This window comes from Gallus gallus, chromosome 4 (genome assembly GCF_016699485.2).
Source record: "Gallus gallus isolate bGalGal1 chromosome 4, bGalGal1.mat.broiler.GRCg7b, whole genome shotgun sequence".
Lineage (NCBI taxonomy): Eukaryota > Metazoa > Chordata > Aves > Galliformes > Phasianidae > Gallus > Gallus gallus.
Genome location: NC_052535.1, coordinates 83,843,915 through 83,865,989, shown reverse-complemented (window position 1 = coordinate 83,865,989; position 22,075 = coordinate 83,843,915).

The window sequence follows — 22,075 nt, the reverse complement described above, 5'->3', positions numbered from 1 at the left end:
GCAGGAGATGGGCTTGGTGTCTAATCTGTGGTTTACCTTTCTGGTCCTGAAGCTGAGCGTAGAGAAGAGCTGCATTAAAAAGCTGTGAGTCCTCACTGCTCTGAAATGTCACAGATCATAGAGGAGGTAAAGTGTGGCACTGAACATCCCAGGGAGCTAGGCTGGATGTCTGGGGGCTCAGGACAAATAGGATCTCTACTTTGAATTGGTTGATATGAGAGAGAGGTGCACGGTAACAGTGTGTTTTTCCCAGTCCAGAAATTGGTCGAACGGTCTGAACTCAGCTAACACTGAGTCAGCTTTATAACTGTGATGGGTTATTACAATAACAGCACTATGAAGTGTAGTGGGGGCTTCTGCGTAACAGCGTAGCTGCATTCTGGATGCTTAGTTGTTTGATTTCTGGTAGCATGGATCGTGATCCTCAACTAGATTAAAAAATGCAAAAATATTGTTGCCAACAGTTGAGTCAGTGAGATAATGTTCAATGTTGAATTTTCTGAGGACAGTATAAAATCCTGAGCAATTAAAGAAATCATGCAGCTGCATAGATTTAGACTCAAGTCTAGACCACGTCTACATTTAATGTCTATTGGATATAAGAGGTTTTGAGAACTGAGCATCTTCACAGCTATTCTGAGGTTAACAGTGACCTTGGGTCCTTATATATTTTCTTGATGGAAACCATACATTTAATTTAGAACTCAGCAGCTGATGCATTTAAGACCTTACATCACAGTTACATCTATTTTTAAATGTTCAGCTGTATCTGTTTTCTAAATATTTATGTTGATCTCAATAATATCCAAACTAATTTTTAATTCCATGCTACTTTCTAGGATTTGTGTTGTCTCCTAGCTTCTATGATTCTGTAATTTTCCCATCTTACTTAGTGGCAGAGCAGTGTTGTCCAAGCCAACCTTTACTTGAATTGCCTTGAAACACCCTGAAACTTGTCAACTTTTCAATGTTTAAGTATTGAACATCACCATATTTCATTCTAATAGAGGAGCAATATAACTTGAACTGGGTGATCAATACAAGATCAAAACTATTGATGAAGACACAAAAGTAAATCAACGATTGTCTATACAGCATAGTCCATTTACCGGATGCAATTAATACAATTTAAACATTCACGTGTCCAGCAGTTTAGTTGGAATGACAAAATAACCTGCTAAAATCCATTGGCAATAGGAGTATTTATATCCCAAATAGATTAAGAAGTGTTATAAATGATTAAAGAACTCTATTTCACAGAAATTTTTGGAAGTCTTTTCTGTTTTGAACTGGAAGAAATCACAGCCCTTCAAATATACTTGTAAACCAGAGCCATGTTGAAATACCAGATCTGCTCTGAATAGAGCTGAGTCTTGTTCTGGTTTGTCTCTAAGGTGCTCAGCGAATCCATCCTGGATCTGTGAAACCTTTCTCTTGATAATATTTTTGAAAGCAATATTGAACTGCAAAGCATCTTCACTCTCTCACACACACAAAAAGATACATTTTCAGAAGAAAGAATGTTTAAATGAAAATGCTCTTAATATCTCTAGTCTGAATGAAATCACCCATCGGTTTACTTTTCACTGAATATCATTAGTATGGTATTAAATTTATGACTACAGTGAAAAAAAAATCAGCTATGGATAATTGAGCCCCCATTGTAAAGAACCATGTTAAAATGTAGTCAGTTATGCTCAAGGCCAATGTTATTTGTTAGATCTCCTAAGAGGGAATTAGCAGTTGAAATTCTGTCTTTACAGCATTCATTATTATTTTTGATGCTGCCATGCAGCATCTTTGACTCAGTGCAACTTTTTGGGGATGGTCTCTGTGACGGGTTTGCTTCTCTTTGGGTAAATCATTAACGAAAAGCAGGGAAGGTAAAAAGAAAATGGGATGAGGTGACAGGTGTACAATGGGGTGATGGACCCAGAGCCAAGGTTTTCCCAGGAGATATTTTCTGGCTATAATAATGTGACTGTGATATTCTCGTTACTGGAAAAGACCCAGCCCAAAGGTGGTACGGGTACAGCTGCTGAGCTGCACCTGTAGCTCAAGCTGTAGGAATCTGTAGTCTTTATTCTAGGCTATGTCAGCCCGCACAGAAGACTTCCTAAGTGTTTGAGTGTGTTCTGTAAAAGGAATCAAAGGAGAAGCCCTGTGTGATGTACCTGATCCTGGGAATTAAATGGCCATGAGTTTATCCAATGTTTAAAGGAAAGTTGCCTATAAACACATGGTCCTGGGGGAAAAAGCTGAGACTCCACGGCTAAATCCTTACCTTCATATCCACTCATATCCAGACTATAACTGTTTGCTCTGCGTTAGCTCCCCTTCAAGCAGAGACCAGAAAATGCTGAGGTTAAGGGAGAAGAGGTCAAAACATTGGCCAATCTCAAAACTCAGCATAAAAATCTCACTGTATAAAGTACAGAATTTTCACTCTGGTTGCATGTGCACACTGCAAGTATATGACATTGCAATGGTCCGTTGGATTCTTTATCCTTATTCAGAAGATAGATGTGTGTGTATGTGAATGTATAAATGTTTGAGGGAAATGATTACAGGGGATATTTTTTTTCTTTTAGCCCAAGTGCTATTACAGTTCAGATGAGAAAGACCTTTATGGGAGCATTGGCTATTTTATTAGCAGTGAAAGATTGCTCCACACTGCACCTACTTCAAAACTGATTTTGCAGTACCAGGCAGTGGTCCTTGCACAACTTCCCTTGACAAATTATTCGGGTGTGTCTTCCCTGAGAATTCTGGGAAGAGATAAGCAATGAGATTTAACACCATGCTTGTTTTCAGACTATGATATTTAGGTTTGGTATTCATGTGAGCACGAGTGGTAAACGTGTTTTCGAGAGATGACCTCTGCCATGTGAGGTTCTGGCTGCCTTCAGCTTTATTGAGACTCAGAATCAAGCCTTTGCAAGAGTTCTATAAATTTTCAGGTAAAGTGTGTCAATATTTTGAATATCCATAGCAAAGAGATCTACAGATTTTTTAAAAGGAAATGAGAGCATCTTAATTTCTGAAGTTATTAAAATGTTTGATATATTCAAAGAAGCTGAAAAGACCCTTACAATGAAACTAGCTTATTATTTTTACAAGTATAACACATGTATTATTATAGACAATTGCATATATTAAATATAATAACTGTTTGCACGTAGAGATCAGGCCAACCCAGGGAGATGGTCTATTTGGCTGTGACAGTCTGCTAGAATTATAATTTGTGCTTGCTACAAGCCTGAGAACGGCTCAGAGCAGAATCTTTTGTTGAGTGAAAGGCTGCTTCGATATTAAGTCTGTTTCAACAGCTGAATCAAACTACAGCTTTGTAATTCCTTGTGATTTACAGTATCAGTTTAAAACGGAAATGTTATTTGATCAGATTTGAGGATGTTAACTTCCACCTTCTATAGCACTTTATCTGCATCTGACCATGTCCTGCTGAATAACAATTCACTAAAGAACCTGTATCAACCTGAAGTCATTTAGAAAGAAGAATTATGCAAATGATCTCTCTTTATTTGGCTGTGCGGTAAAAGATCTTGCAAAGAAAAGAATAAGATGTAATTTCAACACAGTTAGAAGTGGTTCTTCTAGGGGAAAAGGAAAATCTTTTAAGAAGCAATTTGTAGGCAGAGGCATTGTGCTAGAATGTGTAAATTGATGATTATTTACTAGTGAGCCTGTGAAGGAGAGAGACACATGCCACCTTTTATCAACGAGTAGCTGCTGCACAAGAAGCAGAAATCCTGATGTTTTTACAGTGTCTATTTTCACTTTCATTGCTTGCCAAGGTTGTAATGCTGATTTCTCCATTTAAATTGCAAAACTAGAAGGAATCATTTAATGTGGCAGGTTCCTGCTCTGCAGATGCTTGCATGACTGGGATGGCATTGCTCTGTAATATAGATTATATTTTCAAATGTCTCCACAAATTATGAAGCACTGTCAGAAAACCTGTTATTTGCACTCATCTGAAGGCTGGAAGGAGTTTTTGAGATTTGTGAAGAGAGGAAAACTAGGCTTGTACACTTCTTCATAGGAAGGAGCTCCGTTGAGCTCCATGTGTTTGAAATGTTTCAGTACTGGACAGCAGTCATATTCCACGTCGCTTGTCTTCATCTGCCCTCTTGATTATGGAATCTGTCCTTGTCTTCATTTGGTAGTGTAACAGAGGCAGAGCTTGAATTTCCACAAGTGAAAGCGGGCGTTGAACCTGCATCCTGCCTTGTGGACGTTTCCTGCAGCTCTGGATGAGGATGAAGTTTAAATGGTTCTCTCTTCTGCACTTCATATTGGCTGGATTTTGGATGCTTCCTCCAGTTATCCTGGGGGCTTCCTTATCTCACCCTCCTCCTATTCTGTCTGGATGCTGGATCTCAGGTGACAGGCAGTGGTTCAGACACAATGCTTGAGCATGCAGTGGGCATCTGGGCACAGTGGCTGTAGAAAGACAAATATCAACAAGTTGCTAGTGGCTAAGGGTATGCCCTTACTGCTGACTGCATCTAGTTTGTGTCAACAAAAAACAGTGCTCTTCTGTTCACATCTCTGACATCCCTAGGATGTGCAAGCCTGAAGGGGATGTAGGTGGTATAGGAGAACTCCCCATAGAAAGAAAAAGTTTACTTTGAAAACTATTAAAGATGTTTAGGGGAGAGAATGAAATCTCTCTCTTCTTCCTCACACACATAATTGCACATGTAACACCAAAACAATGTTAGCACACAGGACTCCAGATGTCCCTTACAACAGGCGGTACAAATATGATGAGAAGCCTTTGAAACTTTCTTTCTTTCTATTCTGGGAGGACTCAAACATGTTTCAAGATGCAATTATTCAACAAGCTTCAATGTTTGATATATTTTTTCTTTAAGGGTTTATTAAACCTTTTCTGGATTTGCCCTGAAAATCTAACTAAAACAAGATCCAAATTATCACCAGTGCAGGACACTTTTTCTGCAGTTTTATCTATGAGAAAAATGCTTTCATCATGCCAGTCCTCTGATGTGTGGATTGCTGTAGATACGCCACTGGTTAAAGAATGGTCTATTTATTGTTTGGATAGCTTCAGTGAGAGAGGTTTTTTTCCCCCTGGAACAAAGCTCTTCCGTAGCAAGATAAGTACAAAGTGCTTAATAGTGCCTCTCTCTTTCACTCTCAAGATTTTTTCTTCTCTTTGTTCCCTTTATCTCTGCCTACTCATATGTATTTTAAAGGTGACATGATATGCTGGTACCATGTGTTCACATACTTCAACAAGCTATGCTGCTCCCATGTAATTAATGCAAAGATGCTGATACCGTTAGGTCGGGTAGACCGAGAGCCATCTGAGTTACTGCAAATGGACCCTAGCGTGTGCTCTTTCTTGATAGGAATCATTTCTGCACTTTTGTCCTACTGAAATGTGATTTCACACTGAATGCAAGCTGAAGGAGGGGAAAGGATGGAGGTTCTTGTCCTGGGCTGAGGATGCTGGGCTGGCCAGACAGACAGGAGCATGCATATGCTGGCCCTAAAGAACTGAGGTGCCCCGGTTTGAGTGTGTGTACAGAGAAAAAAAAAGCTCTGCACTTTATGGGTATTTGGTCACCTGACTTCAAACTGTACCTGCTCAAACTGCGTATACGTACTACTAACATGATAGCATCATTAAGTTTTTGTAGTTTTTTATATATTGTTTTGAGGTGACTAACATTTGTTTTATCATACAGATATGAAACTGCACATCTATAGCTTGCTATCATGTTGAACAGATTAGATATGCAGGTATTGTAAATGAAGTAGGGTTTGATTATAACTGTATTGAGTATCAAGAAAAAGAACTACAGAAATATTTTTCAAAAAGAAAGAAGATTACATATGTCTCATAAACACGGTTTTTTTTTTTCATTGTAGCTTAAATATACTTAAGTATACTAACTTTTTATTAAACCAATTGAAAATGAAGCAAACCAGAATGTTTTGTTAGTATACTCAAATTCAAGGTATTTATTTAAGTCCTGCTGACACTGAGATATGTATTTCTGTAAATTTTTAGTGTGTTTCTGCGCTTTGCCACGTGGTCAGAGCCTAAACTGCAGAACTGGCAGAATTGCAGTATGCACAATGAGATGTTACAACTGAATCCTAGAATGGGTTTCTACTATTTGTCTTGACACTAGCTGGGAACCTTTGGTCAAAGTACTTATGAATTATGTTCAGCAATTTTTATTTACTCCAGAAATTAAACATGAAGAACAGTACATTCGTGTGTGCAGGATCACACAGAGCTCAACACTGACTTCTTTCTAATTTTTTCCCATTTCTTCACCTGTTGTGCTGCACTAGGGCAGGTTCCACTTCTCAGAAAAGGTTGATGATTGTGCCATGGCATTCAGCTTTTCCCTTCAGGTTCTTATATGTGTATACTCGTTCATACTCAGTATGTAAATACTTGTTATTGCATAGTGAAATAAATGTTTGTGGAAGCCTCGTGATGTTTGTTAACGTTATTCTGTTTAGACATCTTTAGTTAATACCAAATATAAGAGAAACAAGGTGAGGATGTCTCTGACTTTTGTCCAGAAGGAATACAAATTTAGTGTAGGTCAGAAGCACCATCTTGCTGTACTTTTTTTCTATTGAAATCTGCTCAGTAGTCCCATATTTTAATTAAAAAAATTAAAAGAATGTAACCTACTTGGGGTTCAGATTTTCCATGGATTCTTATATTTACATTTTGTTTTGAAGTCAAAATTCTCTTGGCTTTCATTTACTCCAAGTTTAAACTAAGTGACTTGCAAAGCTTTTTGGGGCAGCTCTTAGAAAGTTATAAACCAAAAAAGGGCCTCTAAGATGAGAGAATTATTTTCAACATGGTGTATGTGTGTATGTTTGTTGGGGCACACTTGTATGACTGCAAAAGGACAAGGAGACTTGCAGGTTAGGAGCTGTGCAGATATGGATTAGGAGACTTGGTTCTTCCCAGAAGCATTGATGTGTGCAGGACAAGCATAACTATACTGTGAAATTCCTATCTTTTCCTCAGTTGTCATCAAAATAATTCATGCTGTCTTCCACTCATGGAAGCAAGCTGTGGTTAGCCAGGAATGGGCTTAGTGAGAGTGGTAGCAAGAATCAAGCTGTGCCAATTAGAGCAAAGCATCGGGCTTGTGGAGCACTCGCCAGCTGTTTTTGGCAAATAGAGGATCTAGGAATGATGTGTTCACTGGGAGAGTTGTCTTCACATGCTGGTCATCTGTGCAAAGCACTAGAATTCATCTTCATAGTGAGATGAGGGTTGGTGTCTTTTCCCAGGTAACAGCGATAGGGTGAGAGTTAATGGCCTTAAGTTGCACCAGGGGAGGTCCAGATTTTGGGTATGAGGATAAGTTTCTTCTCAGTAGAAGTGGTGAGTAGTGGTATTGGACAGGCTGCTCAGGGAAGTGGTGGCCACCATCCCTGGAGGTTTTCAAGAAACCCGGAGATGTGACACTGGGGCACGTGGTTTAGTGGGCGTGGTAGGGATGGCTTAACGGTTAGATTGGATGACCTTAGCGGTCTTTTCCAAACTTAATGGTTCTATGATTCCTCTCTGGGTTTCACAGAAGCCATGGTGAGCCACTTATGTATTACGTGTTAAAGGGTGTGCATTATCATCTTCTGACTTGGCCCAGGAATTGTTTTAAAGATTGGATGAGTCAAACCAAACCCACAGAACTTCCAGAACTCCACTGAGATGTTTGCTTCTTATATGCATTTCAGACCGCCTGGAAACCTTTGTAAGGAGGTGTAAGGAACTTGTAGGGTATCCTGGATGCTCCAGCAGGGCCGCCCCAGCAGGGTGCCAGGCCCACATCCCGGCAGCTTTGGAGATCCCCAAGGATGAAGCCCCGCAGACTATCCTGTCCCTGTGCCACTGTTGCTCAGCTCTGATGTGTGGCAGCAGATTTCCATGCAAAGTGCCAGCATCCTCTGCATTCTGCTGCTCCGCCGCTAAACAAAGAGTGCAGTAAGCTTATCTTAGACAAACTACAAACAGGTGCTTGCAAGCAAGAGCTTTCTCTTTTACACGGACTAATGTTTCTGTTGTTATGCTAATTGTTCCTATTCATTCCTTAGTAAGTCTTTCTAAGTAAGCAGGGATAATTGTACACAATTTAGAGAATTACAACACAACAAAGAAATTATCCCTTAGGTTAAAAAGGTTAGGACATTAATATCTATGCTTTTATGTAAATAACAAAGCGCAACAAAATGTGCAGTCATTTTGTAATAACACCCAGCTGGGGGAATATGGTGAGTTATTATGCCTTCTCTTTCCATGCTTTCCAGCCTTACATGTTCGGGTAATGATGAAGTAGAGATGGAATTTCTGCACCTTATTCTAATTACAGCAGAGGTTTTAAAACATTAATAGCAATGGTGGCATGGGCTAACTGGCTGTGTATGTACTGAATGTTCCACACAGTAGACTGTGCACACATGTACACGTGTATAGGTCTCTTTCTCTAAGTATATATATATTTATATCTATTTGTATAAAAAAAGTCCTACACTTGTTCATCTCTAATTTGTTTTAAAGGTAGGAAGAGCCAAGACAGACTTTGATTAATGAGTAAAAAGGAAATTCTGATACTTTCATTAGTATGGTATCTTTATGAAGACTTACAGGCGCATGAGCAGAACGAATCACTCTCAGGCATAACAGCCTCCAAGTCCCAAAGAAGTCAATTCTGTTACATACTAAACATGCTGGCTCCAACTGAAGTATTTGAGCCGGCATTGGATCTCAAAGCTTGTAGGACCGCTTGTGTCCTCACAGGTCAGTGCTTCAATGCAGCAGGGACAGGAGGGGTCAGCATGCTGTGGAGCAGAGCCTTCACTGAAGTACCACTGAGCAGGAACGAGGACAAGCTAACTAGGGCTGAATGCAGAAGTGGTCTTGTGGCATGAGGTAGGACACCAGATAAAAGGTGTGAATATTTGAAAATTGCAGAGCATCTGTATACCAGTGCTCCTGTGGTCATGAGTTTCTTCACGCATATCAAGCCTCATGCCACCATATCTTCACTGCCAGTGTTGCCAAGTGCGGCAGCATTAGTGTTTTGATATTGCTAACATGTAAGCGTTGCATCTTTTGTCTACAGCCTAAACACATGCCTTAGATTTAACTTTCAGCTGTATTTGGGATGGCCTCTGGGCTGAGCCAGCCACCCTTTGTTTTGCTGCCTCAGTTCTCCTACAGTAATGAGCATCAATGAGGTAGAGGGAGAATAATTGTATTTTAGGAGTTGCTTGGATGCTGTAGTGATAGGTGTTAAGGAAATACAGTGCTTGTAATTTTTGAAAGTAAATGTTGGATAATGTGCTAAACTGTGCCATGATGCAATTATTTTTTCTAGTTTTTAATATAAATATGGAAATTTCAGTGTCCGAAATGTTTGCTTTGAAAAGATAGTCAAGTAATGGAGAGCCCCAGATAGCATATAATTCAATAAGGATTAATGAGAGCTTGCCCACATTTGGTTTTCTTTCATTGAATGTGATGGAGTTCTGACATTTTTAATTGACCGAGTTTATACACATTCAATAATATTTCCCCTTCTTTATGGAAAAAAATGAGTTCTCACCGAATACCTCAGCTAATTCCAGACTTCAGATGTTGTTCTCCCTTGGAGAAACTGCATTCCAACAGACTCCACTTTAGGCCTGGCCCACTGTTGATATTTCATGGTCATGAGTTTCATGGTCACCGTAGTGGGGATAGATGCCATAGGGACTGCTCAACTGTCATGCTCTAGAGAAAATGAGATCTGGTACTACTGAGTACTAAAGAAGTATTTATAAAAAGCGAAGGTAAAAGGAGTAGGACTTTTAAAACTGGTTTTATTTTTTTTAATAGTAAATATGAGATTTAATTGCCATTTTGCAAACCTTAAACAATTTTTTAAAGGATTTGAGGTATTCTGCTTTTTCAGGTTTTCTGGAGAAGATAATTTGGCATTTAAACAGCCTTTATCATAAGGCACAAACAGCAAGAAGTAATTGACTGCTGCCTCTTTTCTTAAAAGAATGAGGTGTTGTCCTGCTTACCTATGCATTTTAATATTTAGAAAGCACTGAAAGAAACTCACCAGAATGCAATTGAATTTTTAGGACATAACTGTTTAGGAAGTATACAGATAATTAACCTTTCAGTTGCTGCTGTTATTTTTGATAGCAAGTACTTTGTGATCCAGTCTAGACAAAACGAGCCCAGGAGATCCATGCACACCATATCAGAAACTGCACCAACCCATTCCGCCTTGCTGAACTCCCAGCACAATTTCTTGGGGCAGGACTTTGCCTGATTGTCAAAAGAGAGAGCTGATTCTCCTTTGCCAGGACCGTGCATGACACGTTCCCTTCCCCTTTATCATCTGCTTGTGCTTTTCTCTCTTCCTTTTTAGGGAAGACTTGTGACTCGGGAACGGCAAGTCACTTGGTTAAGGGTTTAACATGAAGACTTTCATATAGCAGAGTTTATTTAAGCATTTGTCTTATACGTGCTTACACATGCTTAAAAACATTTCTTGTCTTTAAGTTCGGAGAGATGTATTTTTCTGTTCCTCTACATTACATCCATCCATCCATCCATCCATCTATCCATCTATCTATCTATCTATCTATGTATCTATATTTAAAGAGAATTGATTATACTGAACTGGAACTATCAGATACTGGAAAATACAGTGTTTTTATAATCCAAGCCACTCTTTGACGACTATGCTGAATATAAGAAATATCAGGAAACAAATTCTGTTAGATGACAAAAGATGTTTTTTTTCCAGTATCAAAAACAATGATAGAACAGCAATCTTGGATGGTTTTGATATACTTTGAAGAGCAAAGACTGTTATCGGTGGGAATTCAAGATAAAGTTTAGTGTAGAAAATTTCTACTGACAAATTTAGCAGGCATCAGCACTTCCTATGCCAGAATATATAAAATGAAGTGGTAGAAGAAGGCTAACATTGAAGGATGGTGCAAAGGAACAGTTCTCATTCACTTCCTACAAATGGTAGCATTCACACAGATTATTGGAGAAAAACTAGATCTCTTTTCCATATAGATGAGGTAAAAAGGAAAGCTGCATTTCATAGATATCTTGATCTCATGCCTACACATTTTAACCAAGGGACCAAGTATGTCTTTTTAAAAATACTGGATTTTCTTTAAACCATCAAAAAAAAAATCAGGCATCCTTTTGATCAAAATTCTCCACAGTAGATTACCTCCAAGTGATAAATGAACTACAAGGGAAGATGAATGAATGGAGTGAACCCCTGTATACACTATTCACTAACTGTGGGAAAGATCTTAATTCAGCTAAAAGGAACTCTGCCTTGGAGCCCTGTCAAACTGAAGAGGCAGAGCATGGACGATTAGCACTGCTGGGGGAACCCCGGGGTGGCTCTGGGAAGAGATCTCCATGCTTCATTCTTAGGGCTGCATCGTTGATCACTGAGGGTAAACCACCCACAGGAGGGATGAGGCTGTGCTGGTTCGCCACCTCTTAGAGTAGATGTGAGCCTGCCTAGGGCTGCTCTGAGTGTTTTCAATGCCACCAGCCCCAAAAATGCAAAGGAGTTACAGAAGCTGGAGTTGGACTCAGTAACCCTTATGGGTCCCTTCCATCTTGAGATATTCTATGATTTTGTGATTTCAGCATCTGAGAAATGTCAGAGTAATCGAATCAACTATGTTTTATTTAACTATGTAAAAGATAAAAAGAGGAAGCAGGAGGTGCAGCATGAAAATACTACATCTGTACCCTTTATGGCAGACCCAAGAGGGAAGTGAACTTTGGTTTAACAGAGAGCTTTTTCAGCAGCCTGGAAATATTGCAAGTGTGTATGCAACCTATAAATTAGACTGAAGAGAATAGGAACCTCGTGGTTTCAAACTACTGCTGCAGGTGCTAAATTCAAATCATGGGAAATATTTAGGGAAATGGTGAGAAATAGATAACAGAGAGGAACTGACAGAGGAGCATTGAAAGTCATACCTCTTTGGTCAGAAAAACAATCGAAGACTCCAAAGGGTGACCACAAGAAACACATATCAGGATTTAAACTACTTTAAGAAGAAACCTTTCTGAGCTGACCCCCTCATCCAGAGCAGGAGAACACAAAAGTATTATACAGGTGTTGAGGACTTGAAAGTTCCAGATATACTGGAGCTAGTATAGTTGGTATAACTAGGATAAGCATCAAAGCTAGGCCAGATTTGTGTTTGAACATATATATGGGTTGTGTAGTTATTGTACTTAGTAATTTCATGAGAATCTGAATATCAGGCACAGAATTACCTTCCCTATAAAGCAATCGGCACATGAATGGTGAACTTGAGTCCAAACTGTAATATTTGAACCCAATTTTCATTCCTTTGCCTGGAACACTTCGCAGTGCCTGGACTCTTGTTGCCTGCCATCCCCTCCCATCTTCTCCCCAGCAGCTAAAGGGATGCTCAGACATAGTGATCTCCCAGCCTTGGGAGAAGCCATGCTCCAGGAAGGTTTATCACAGCCGTTTATCATGAAAGGCAAAGAGGAAATTTAGAGGCCTCTTTACCCTCCTCCTCCATAGTGCTCATCCGTGGAGCTTTTCTTGCAGCCTCCTGTGCCCTCTGGCTGCAAGCACGGAGTGGGTGCTGCAGAGAACTGAGGTATGCATGTATGCTGCTTTTTGTGTTTTGTTTTTGTTTTATAATAATGTAGCAAGTTTCTAATGGTAAAGAGTAACCAGCAGTTACTAGCTAGCCCAGCTATGCTACAACTTGTAGATAATATCTGCGTCTCCTGAATTTCCCTTCTGCTATTAGAATATGTACTTTCAAATAGCAAACTGCCTATCACTTACTAATCTGGCCATTGTGTAACTAATACAATAAATATGTCTCCTGTAAAGTGCAGTGAAGTAATGAGCAATTTAATGAGTTAAGCAAAGAAAGATAGAAAGTAAAAATAAGAAACCATGGAAACAAGCTCACTAATCCTAGCGGAGTGCCAGCAGACTAATGAAGACAGACGGAGAGTGAAAATGAGAATAAAGAGGAGAAACATCTCACTGAAGGCAGAGATACAAGATATCTGTGCCTTTAAAAGATTCCTGTGTTTGTTCTTTGCGCTAAGCTGACATTTCCCCTTTTTATAATTGCCCTAGAATTGTTTTCTGTCAAGGACATTGAGAAAAAAAATGTTGTTTGCTACCAGATCCTTTTACTAGCCTTTGATTTCCTGGTCTCCTGCCCTGAATTGCACAGTTTATTGGAAATTCCAAGTAGATGGTAATATTTGGAGATGTTAATTAGCTGACCTTGTTTGCCTTCCTCTGTACTTCTGCAAGACCTGGTAGTGATGAGTCAGCATCAAAACTGCATATCCTCTGTACTCCCAGCAGTGAGGGAAAGTACCAGTTTTCCTGTTTAGTTTAGGTTTTTTGTTTGTTTGTTTGTTTAAAAATGTAGTTAAGAAACTGGTTTGTTGTGTGGTTCCCAGAGGCCTCACTGGACAAGTTGGTTTCTAGATGTGACCTTAGATTTCCTATGTAACCAGTGGAGAGACAGGAACTCCCCAAAAGCCTTTATTAAGATCACATGAATTGCTCTTTAGAGTGCCTATCATTCTCTCTAAAAAGGAGGGAATGGTGTAGACTTGATGCCTAAAAGCTAGTCTGCGTGAGTCTACATGGATGCTGTCCATGCAAATCTCAGGGATAAGCTTCTATTCAAGAATCTTATCCAAGAATCTTGAATTCATCCTGTAGTTCTTGTTCTGAGCAGGAAGATTGCTAAGAAAATTGCAATGGGCACACATGACAAATCAGAGATCACATAATGTTATACTGGCTACTGAATTCCAGGTGCTTTCTTCCACTTGGGAAGATCAATGTATCAAAAAAGAGTGTTGTGTAGAAGTCCAAATCAGCTGTGATGCACTGTTGAATTAGGAAATTGCTTTATAATCTGTCTTTTGTCTGCTGTACTTAGAGCTAGTAAAAATTTCTGGACAAATTATCTCAGGGAAAAAAATCTCTTGCTTGAAAAATACGGAATTTAGCAAAACATACTGCTGAAATTTTCATTTTCTCCTCTCCCTCTTTCTAACTGGCAAAATGTGTGCAAAAGTAGATGAGTAGGAAATTAATAACCATGTCTTCTAAATCAAACTAATCAAGTTTAATCAATCTTTGTATAGAACAAAACTGATCTTTAAATATAAGAAAAAGTAGCCATTAAATCCATGTCCTACTTTTGAGTTTTTTTTAACCAATTGTGGAGTGGCTGCCATTGAGAACATGGCATGACTCTGTTCTGCTGCTCATTTTGTATGGCTTAATGGTTCAGCATTGTCATAAAGCCAAAATCACACATTCAACATCTGTCTGATGCTACTACCTAATGTTGTGTTAGGGAAAAGAACACATTTCTCAAAAGGTATTTAAAACTCTAAACTGACTCATATTGTATCCCTCATTCTTTTTTTAATACGTGGTTTAAATCCTTCTCTCTTTTTCATTTTTTTCCCTCTGATATATAAAACATAATGAAAAGACAACATCTGTACCCGCTGATGTAAACTCGCAGCTAAGTATACACCTCCATAGCAGTGGTATTCAATAGGTTTGATGTGCCCATATCCTAATTCAGCATGTGCTGCATGCCCACCCTTGGTTGGGGCTGCAATCTGACTTTGCTCATTCCCCTTCTTGTGGTGACTAAACTCCACACCCCCAGTGTTTCACAACATAGCTTTTGTCTCTAATACTACCTGGGTGCAAACAGAACATACGCCTTCAGGCACGTCTTGAAAACCTGTCAGGTAAATGAGGCTGCTTGTGAGAGATCTGTTATAGCCAGCTCAATAGTACGTAATTTAAGACTATGTTTTAGGCTGAGGGTGGGGACTCTCATGTAGTGGGTTAATACATACATGACCTTTAGCACATCCTGACCTTCCTCAGCCTGAGATAATGTTCCATAACAAATTTATGGTGTCGGTGAGATGATTTGTCAGCCAGCAGAAGTTACTGGTAAGAACAAAAGGGGGTAGGGACTGAGAGGACTCTGCCAGTTGGGAGTGCTCTTTCATTTATTCTCTGCATCTAGATTGTAATTCTTTATGTGTAATGTCTGAATTCCCCCCTAACAACACTAATGAATACTTTCTGCTTTACTTACAGTCTGCCTTGTCTTGTAGTTTGACAGTGGTTGTCCCCTTAGACTATAAGCTAGTGAGAGCAGACTCTTACCTCTTGGGCTCTGACCCACTGCTGCCCAATAGCAGCTAAATTTACAATGCTGTGTATATTAATAAGTAATAATTCATCCATAAAGCAAATTCTTCCCGTTCAGAAACTTGGCAAGCAATGCACAGCATCAGAGTATTTTTGCGTGAGATATTTTTCATTATAAATGAAAATCTGTGTGTCCATTCTGGTCATAAATTCTTCAGAAAGCAGAGTCGGAGTAGTTGAAGCTTTAAGTCACTTTATTCAGTATTTATTTACCCTGTGTTAAGATATCTAACAGGAACGGGTTTTATAGCAGCACCTGACGTGTTTTTCTAGAGAACTGGAATTTTTGTCAGAGCAGGAAATATGCTTAAAGAAAGAAATTCCAGTGAATATTAGCTAGAATAAAAGTGGCATTGTCAGTAGTTAATTTCCTTTTTTTTTTTTCCTAATTGCTATGTAAATATTTATAGTCTTCTCTAATTAATCAAATGTATTACAGTTTCTAAGGAAAATTAGTTCTGAAGAAGTGGATTCAGTTTAGGTCTTGCAGCCATCCTTGGATGTACGAACTAGGAAACAGACATGGCAATGTGACCTTCTGTGTGAAACAAAACCATCACACTGATCTTCACTGGACTTTTGAATATGAAAATACTGAAAAGATAACCTTCAGCACCAATGTTGCAAGTAGAATTACTCTGCATGAAATACAGGAAACAATGGTGAGGATTTTGGGAGCTGCACTTTCCCTTTCCTTCCTCTTTCCCCTTTCCACCTTTACTCTCAGCAAAATTTGGAAGAATACATGTAAAAGAGAAAGAGAAGCCAATATAATAATTAGTGTTACAACATATATTGATTTTGGAAATCAAATACTTTTTCTTAACATATTCACATATGATTGTGGAGGTATTTGCTGAAAAAAAAAACATAAAATACTTAGAAATACACCACCTATTAGCATAAGTAGTGTAATGCTTTTTTCTTTTTTTCGGGTACTAGACCCTCATGGTCATATCAGTTGCTACGAAGACCTCACTTTTCCACAGCTCTTTGCATCACGTTTAAGACATCGTAGATATGCCACAGAATGAATTGCCTGTCTTAATTCTCTTGCAAAGGAAAATGGTATTAATTTAAAGATCAAATTCACCTATAGTTTTATGAAATTAACCCTGGAATTATATATATTTGCAATTATAATGGCGCTCTCACTATGTAATACTGTTACTGAGAACATTAATAAATTACTCCTGTCTCCTATGATTACAATAAGATATCTTAAAATGAAACCCAGAGACGCAATTAAATTAATGAACTCAAGGAGAAATATAAAGCCATAGGATGTAACAGTGTGAAAGGCTATCTCATGGTTGTGTGAACCTTTTGAGCATTGCATGGATTTTCATTATCAAGAGACCTAAATTCTTTCAGATCCCACACTGACATTAAGGGCAGGATACCATGAAAATAATGCTTCGTATTAAGATACATATATACTCCAAAGCTAAGAGCAGATTCTCATTCTCAGACAAGAATTTAATGTTCAAAGAACTCACCCTTATTTTTCAATGCATTCTTCTCTCCAGTTCCCATTTTCTGAAGTTCACTACTGATTTTCTCTCTCCAGAGTCTTCAAGAAAACATCAGAAATGACTTTGTGTTACCATGACATGGTATGAATAATTCTTATTCCCTGAATTTCAGTTTCTTACAATGTAGAGCTTTTGGGAACAATGAACTAAAAATGTGTCTAATGGAGACATTTGATATTGCCGTATTTAGTAGAATCAAAGGCACAGGAACCTTCTTGAGTAGCAGCAATACTGAACGTCCCTGTGTCTGCCCTTGAAGGAAACTGGATTTTTACTGTTGTTTGCAATAGAAATAGTTATCACACTATGGATATGAGCCGAAATAAACTGGAACAAATAGTGTTTTATATTTTTATTTTCACCAGTACAAGTCTGTATACTTGAAGGACTGAGGATTTGGCAGAGGATGGGTACCATGGTGTCAAACTGATTACATGCCTATTGCTTACATCTCCTTATGCTGGTGCCTTCATAGCGAATTCATCTCATAATGGTCAGTGTCGATTGGCTTTTTGGTCAAATGAAATTCTATTGTTCTTGAAAAACAGGAAGGATTTTTAGAAGCTCTATATTGCTTGAATAGTTTTCCAGTGGCCTTTGAAATATTTCAGTGTATTCTACCAGTAATCATATATGAAGTGTTTGCTAAGTAAATCTGCCACACTGGTTCAATACCATTTTAATTGAATTGTCAATGTATTTAAATTGAAATAGTCAATTGCAGAGGTATATTTGCCCAGGAAACCCAACTTATAATCCCAATTTATTTAGTAACAGAAGGAAATCTGCATAAAATTACAGAGGTAGAAGCCCCAAATATTAATGTGCGTCTTTTCCTCAGCAGACTGCCTCTTTAAATTGCTCTTGGAGAAAGAATAGTGTATTTATAATTTAGCTTGTCCTGAAGGAGAGCTCTTCTCTGTGGGAGGATCCTCTTTAATTACAACTTCACAGTAATAAGATGAGAAATGAGCAAGCAAGAAAGTACTGCCGGAATGAGACATGATAAATCAGTTTGTCCAGAAAGCACGTTTATACCAGATCTATCACCACATTCAGCACGGTGCTATCTTTCTTATTTCAATAAGGAAATCTCATGAAGAAATTTTAATTGCATACTATTAGGTGAAAGTCAATGTCCCATAATGAGCAAAGTGAAACCTGCATTTTTTCTTCTTTTATCTTCATGCTTTGAGTTCCTAAGGATTAACACAAAATGATTTGCCCTTAAATTGCACCCTCTTTTTTTTTTTCTTCATTTGTCTGAAGGGTGTAGATTTTAGGCAATTTAAAAGGCACCAGGCTTTTGCTTTATGCTTCATGCCTACAAGTTGGGAATCAGAGGGGAAAAAGATTCCAATTTTCGAAGTCTCTTATTGTTAAGGGTGACTGGATGGCAGTCTGCAATTATATGATTTCAATGTAATTCATTCAGTAGGGAAGAAGTTGGTTCATAGATGCCTGACTTAAAAGATTGGCATTGCTATGTGATTAATTTCCAAACTTTAGAGGTATTTTCAACAGCATACAATGGAAGCATGTGACAGTGACATTTTCTGGATTTCTGCCATGATTGCTTTATAATTGAAGTGCGGGGCTTGTGGGGATCACATTGTGATTGGAGTTTCATTTTTAATACAGTGAGCATAAATTAGTATAGGTACAAACATTTATATGCATTGACGAGTATACACGTGCATCTATGTATAGAGGTGTCCCTGCCTACAGCAGGGGGTTGGAACTAGGTGACCTCAAAGGTCCCTTCCCACCCAAACAATTCTATGGGTTCTATGTACATGCAAGCATATGCACGTGTGATGTGTGGAAGTGTGCATAAGGATTTGGTTTTGCAGGTATTTTTACAGCATGCTTGCATTTGTCTCTTTCACCCAGATGTTTAAGACTTTTTCTTTGCTTTCACAGAATGATGAGGCTCATTCTTGAAAAAGTTGTGATTTAACGCTTGATTTAAGATGTTTAAGCAAAGATCATATTTGTTTTGTGAATGAATTAAATTTGTGAGTTATAATTGCAGCCAAAAATTGCAGTAATGGGCACTCGGAAGTACTTTCTATAAAACAGCTTTTTTTGGTCCATTGTTTGTTATGGTCAATGGATTCCCTAATTACTTCTACTTAAAGCTGTGCCAAATCTTCATTATCAGGCCTCAAACTACATGAACTTTACCTTCACAGAAAAGAGCTGAAGTGAATCAGAAATGAAAATGGAGTGCTTTGTACCAGAAGAAAGATGCACGGCATTTCTATGTAGAAGGATAAAGAAATTGAGAGTGACATTCTGAAAATGTTACCAAAAAACAAAACAAATCAAAAAAAAGTGCAATTTTTGTCTCTCTTCAATTATTTTCCTGATTTTGAAGCCATAAGTTTTTATATTTAAGATTTTGCCAGAATTGTAGTAACTAGAATCTTCCTTTAAAAATATAGGCTATTATTTTTTTGCTATATTTGTGTAAGTCTGGGAGATCAACTTGATGTTGTGCTGAGCGGAGCTGAAGTTGTGGAAGTTTTAAGATTCAGAAACACTGTGGAGGTCATGGCACCAGTCCTCCCAGCCAGCCTCAGCTACAGTTCATGAGCTGCTGGTCTGTGACTAGTCTAACTGTGGCATTTTAGAGCCAGAATGGGAGGGTTAGTAGGCGGCCCGCAGTGTCCTTACACACACTTCATTTTCCATCCCTCCAGGTATGGAGGGCCCTGATCCTTTCAGCTGATGGCTTGGGGGTTGTTGGATCTTCTGGTTTGTTTGTGGGATTTCTTGTGATAGAAAGTGTCTTTTTCTTTCTTGTCACGATGAATCTGATCTGAAGCATCACAAGGATCAGATCCCAGAGTCCAAGACTGGGAAGATGTTACATTAGAGACTTTGAACTCATCCGTTTACAGACCAGTTCTCCAAGATGGCAGTTTATTTGATAGATCATATGGATGGTTACTTCTTCAAGCTCAGTCTGAAATTCAGACTACTGTATATGCAGTGAATGAAAGGGAAAGGTTTTAAAAGCTAAGAAATGAATTTCTTATGGGAAAAGTTGTTAAGCGCTTGCAGGTTTTGAGTGCTTAAGCTCTATCCAGTGTTAGTTTGATGGTTTGCACTGCTGGCTTGCGAGAGGAAAAAATGAAAACTTGGAATAATGAAATGTCTTAGCAAACTTTCCCCAAAAGCTGGAGAAAAAGGAAGCACTAAGATACCTATGTACTGACAAAATGCTCTGAATTTGTGTGGTGATCGGAAGTCCTGTGGAGAATTCACCCAGGGCAATGCAACCTACCTATTTCTGCCGTCTGTTTCTCACCTTGTGATCAGAGGTGGTGAGTTGCTGCTTTTGTGTACGACACCTCTTCCCCTTTAACCTCGCACAGCATCCCCATGTGTTATATAGGTTCCTTGTTTAGCTGAAGTACATGGGAGCTCACCAAGGGGCAGTGACATCTCTATTCATCTGAATCTCACTGCATTTGCAGAGTAACCATCTACTCGGGATGGGGTCTTTAGGAGGCCAAAATATTATAGGGCTAGAGATTGCTTTTGGCATTTCAGTAAACCAGGGTCGACTTTTGAGTGAACTCACCAACACCACAGGAAAGTGCTGGGGATTGTGAAACAGCTGGGAACCAGTGTTATGAAACAATAAAAGCTGTTAAAAATGTCAGATTGCCTATCTGGTCCTGGTGGCTGCAGGCAGCGGAGCACAGAGGAGGGAATGAAAAGGCAGGGATTGAGGAGGCTTGCACGGGCTGTTTCTCTCCCTTGGTGAAAGGTGGGTTTGTGTGATGGACACACAGTGCATAGGGGAAATTCTCCTCTCAGTATGAAATGATTGTCTATTTGTTCTGCTTGCAGAGCTCCTATTAATGCCGGTGGGACTCATGGAAAGAGCTCTGAAAGGAAAGACAAGAACAACTGTGGTTCAGAGATGAGCAATTTGCCCCATAATGTGAAGGTAGTTTTATGAACTGTTTATTCAATATACACTGAAATTGAAACTCTATAGAAATGAGTCAGTTTTACAGTCACATGTTCCCAAACACCACTGCTTTGTTTCTGGCACACCTTTGGGGATGGTAGGGACACAGGACCACAGAGGACTTAGCCTAGACCATCAATATCAGAATAAAATGAGATCTTATAATCTCAGTCATAGAACATAACCCCTTTCTCAGAACCATTTAATTCCTGTAGTTTCCAATGAATTACAGTGCTTGGCAATAGCTATCTCAAAATTATTTCAGTTTTGACAAAAACATACTCAAAATAGACTCAAAATACAGAATAAGTGGTAGCAAGTGTTTGGGATTTGTCTGATGACAGGAAAGAGAAATGTAAATAATGGGCTTTCTGTCTGTGAAAGCAAACACACTTATGAACTCGTTGGTAAATAATGGCTAATTGTCAATGGTATTGAGTGTTTATGCAGGATTTTATGCCAGATTTAGTGTATGTCAAGAGTATTAACAAACAGAAAATGCAGATTCCTTACAGAATTCCTTACAGAAGGAGAAATGTGCCAGACTATTATAATACTTGGTGTTGCAGTAATGCACAGTGGTGCTAGGCCCTCATTATGAAAAGCACTTTGAGCTTTTTGAAAAGGCAGCCTATAATCTTTGCCTTTGCTCACTTAGTGCCTGAATAAGTGAAAACGCGTTGGTGTTTTTATGTGGCTATGCATTTCTTGAGGATTGCATTTCAAACGCAGGAGGCTGATGGAGGCTGGTACCGCGTGATGGCTGCTCACTGGCTGTGGTGTCACAGACTGTGAAGGCATCTGGCCTCGGCCCAGTTCCTGTTCTGTGCCATGTGCTGAAAAGAGCTGTATCTTCTGTGCCACCACCTATTTCCAGAGTGCTACACGGATGCAGAGCTTTGTGAGGCTCTGACTGTCTCTCTGGTCCAAAGAACATCCTAATCCAGTCGCAGAGCAAAAATGAGACTCGTGCAGGCTGTATCCATATTTTCAAATCCACTATTGAATGGAGTTGTCACTGCAATGTTAGAAGAGCTTGCTAGGGGCTTGCCAGGACGTATGGTTTGAATTAGCACAGTTGCTTGCAAAAAAACCTGCCTTTACAATACACACTGGGGTTTTATTGAATTGCAAAAGCTTCTAAGTATCTGCAGTCCACTGTGGCTGTTTAACTGTACTAAGGCTGTTCCTTAGTTCTAAATGCCTAAATT